The sequence below is a fragment of the Armigeres subalbatus genome, chromosome 3 (genome assembly GCF_024139115.2).
Source record: "Armigeres subalbatus isolate Guangzhou_Male chromosome 3, GZ_Asu_2, whole genome shotgun sequence".
Classification (NCBI taxonomy): Eukaryota; Metazoa; Arthropoda; class Insecta; order Diptera; family Culicidae; genus Armigeres; species Armigeres subalbatus.
The window spans coordinates 41,303,745-41,307,059 of NC_085141.1; positions in this window are offsets into that span (position 1 = coordinate 41,303,745).

Consider the following 3,315-nt stretch of genomic DNA (forward strand, 5'->3'; position numbering starts at 1 on the left):
ATTAAAATCGTGAAAACTCGATAACTAAAAACAAAGTATTACCTTTTGTTCGCACTTTTTACAAATATTGTGTTGTCAAAATACTGTAAATTGAAAAACGAAAATCAATAATTTGTTATCAAATTGTATAATGACGTACAAAATTATGAGTTAATTATGACAAAATTAACAAAGTATAACATTTTTTAAGAATTATATTTTTGAAGTATGAAAGAAAACTTCCAAACACCCCTAGTCCAGCTGCCGAAAGCGAGGTTTCGGCTGGCAAATTATTACGTCGTTTTTGTCATTACGTCGAACATATTACGTTTTACCCAATATCATTTTGACGACAAAATGACAATTACGTCACTTTCCGTTACACAAAACAAATGTAATAACCCATGCGATTTACGACGGCGATGATGTGCATCGAGTCTGATGTGATATTACAAATTTTTTTCGCTGTGTATTATTGCTAAAACCTATAAATAATCGTCGTCATCAGTATATGCAATAAATACACGTCGTTCAAATATTTGGAAATTCATCTCTATTTCGTTGCCTTCGCAACAGTTTAAAAATTTCGTTTAGTGTCCCGATCAGTTAGTCATAACAAAATTTTATCACAATTATATCAATATGTGTTACAAATAACAAAACTTGCAATAATTTTGTTATAAATTCTCTGCCAAAGATGGAGGGAATAAAATTTCATGATCGTCGTAACATGATTATAACATAATGTGTTATGTTTATTTCTACCGAAAAAATTGCCTACATTTTTGGTAGATAGGAAAAAAAAACGAAGGCACCACCTTCCGTATAACTTGAACCTACACTCAAAGTTGAACCAGCTGGACAGAGTTAATTGCCTACATTAAGGGATAATCATAATCTTTCCAATAACATAATTTGTTATAGTACAAGCTATTTTCACCACTTTTTATGTAACACAACGAGTTATATTTTTGTTCAATAAATAACATATTTAGTAATATTTTTGTTAAAAGTAGAAGAGATTTTGTTACAATTTTTGTTATTTTAACTACTAACGGTACATGATTCATAACAATCGCTGTTATAAAAAACTGCTGTAACTGAATAACAAGGTCTGATATAAATCTGTTGCTATCTACTGGTCGGGGTCCCTTTTGTTGATGTTCCTTCGTATTTAGTTTTAGAATCTGGGATCGAAATGCTGTCGTGATGTGAATTATGTTTGCTTTATGTAGTATAACTTGTATGGGACCGCAGTATTTAGAATACAACTACGATTCAGAATTGCCGCACTATTTTTCTTGTTCGACGATGGATTAACCGGGAGTTTAGGTAATAAACAGCTACTAGATGTGGCCAGTGGTGGGGCAGCGATGGATAGTACTGTGAACCATCCACTACATTAGCCCATTGGAGCAGGACCAACTGCTAGTTCTACGAGCATTCCGTTACCTCAAGTGCAGGTTCACGAGGCAAGCCAGGGCGATAATTATTTAGCGCAGGAGTTGAACTTGATGGAAGAGAAACATGCATTAGAGAGAAGGCAATTGGAAGAACGAAAACAGCTTCTACAGCGGCACACAGCGATCGACAGAGGTGTAACCATAGGGATGAATCCTCAAGAGACCGTGTTCCAGCCAGATGTGAGCAGTGTCTTTGGTGTTCCTTTGCTGAGTCAAAGCCAAGTATCAGCGCGTCAAGCGGTCAACAAAGAACTCCCAACATTTTCCGGAAACCCAGAGGAGTGGCCACTCTTCCTAGCAAGTTACGAGCACTCAACTAGAATTTGTGGATACAGTGAGGAAGAGAACATGCTAAGACTACAAGGAAGCCTTAAAGGAAAGTCCTTGGAAGCGGTACGTTGTCGGCTGCTACTGCCTGCTAGTCTGTCTGGAGTACTAGCGACACTCAAGACCCTTTTTGGAAGACCAGAGATTCGCTAGTGAACAAAATTCAAAGCAGAGAATCTGCAAACGCTGATCGACTTCGGAGTTGCGGTACAAAACGTCTGTGCCACTATCACCGCTTCAGACCTAAATGAGTACATGGCAACACTGGGTCTACTGCAGGAATTGACGGAAAGATTTCCGACGGCTATCAGGTTGAATTGGGCGTACCACAGGCAGGGGCTAAACAGGGTAACGTTAACAGAATTTGGAGATTGGTTGGAGAAGTTGGTTAAAGCTCCGAGCATCGTCACTATTCCATCCATTAGCGCCCCAAAACCAGAGAGACATGGACAGAAGGGGAACAATTACATCAACATCCGAACAAAAGGCGATATTAGTATCGACGTCCCTTCGTATGATCGACCGGCTGCTGATCCTAGGAGGTGTCTTATTTGCCGGAATGAATGCAGCGGTCCTGAAAAGTGCCCAAGGTTTCTCGATATGGATGTTGGATCACGCTGGACAATTGTTAAGGAGTAGAAATTGTGTAAAAATGTTTGCGGAAGCACTTTGGTGCTTGTCAAGTTAAAACGCCTTGCGGAAGAAACGATTGCACGTTCATGCACAACAAGCTGTTGCACGACGACAAGCGGTATAGCAAGCCTTCCACAATGGAATCAGCGAAACCATTGGTCGAGAATTCGTCGACGCAAAGCTGTAACACGCATTCGAAAATGGCGAGGAGAATTTTATTCCGCTACGTGCCCGTGACGATATACGGTAAGGGGAGACAAGTAACAACCTATGCATTTCTCGACGACGGTTCTTCAGCAACCCTGATGGAGGACAGTCTGTTGAGAGAATTAGGACTTAAGGGGAAGCCTTATCCATTGTGCCTCGACTGGACCGGCGGCCACCAGCGAGAGGAAAACGAATCCGTAGTGCTGGCTCTGAAGATATCTGGCACGGGTGGAACTAGTGAAATATTTGAGCTCCCAGAAGTCCACACAGTCCGAGATCTTCCTCTGCCTAAGCAAGCAGTATCGGTGTCAAAATTAGCTAGCAAATACAGCTTCCTCAATGAATTGCCACTGGAACCGTACGTCAATGTCTCTCCCCGAATCCTTATTGGAATGGACAACTGTCGACTGGGCCATGCCTTGAAAAGCATAGACGGAGGCGAACATGAACCAATGGTGTCAAGAACTCGTCTTGGATGGATGATTTACGGTCCGTGTGCCATGGAATCTGGAGCGATCAACTCAGTGGTCATCATAGCTTTCATATATGCCCGTGCATGAAAGAAGAAGGAATGGACGTAGCCCTAAAGGAGTACTTTTCAATAGAATCCTTGGGAATCAGCGGCACGTATAACACAATGCCATCAAAGGACGAAGAGAGGGCATTGAAGATTCTAGCAACTGAAACACGTCTAATTGGAAAACGC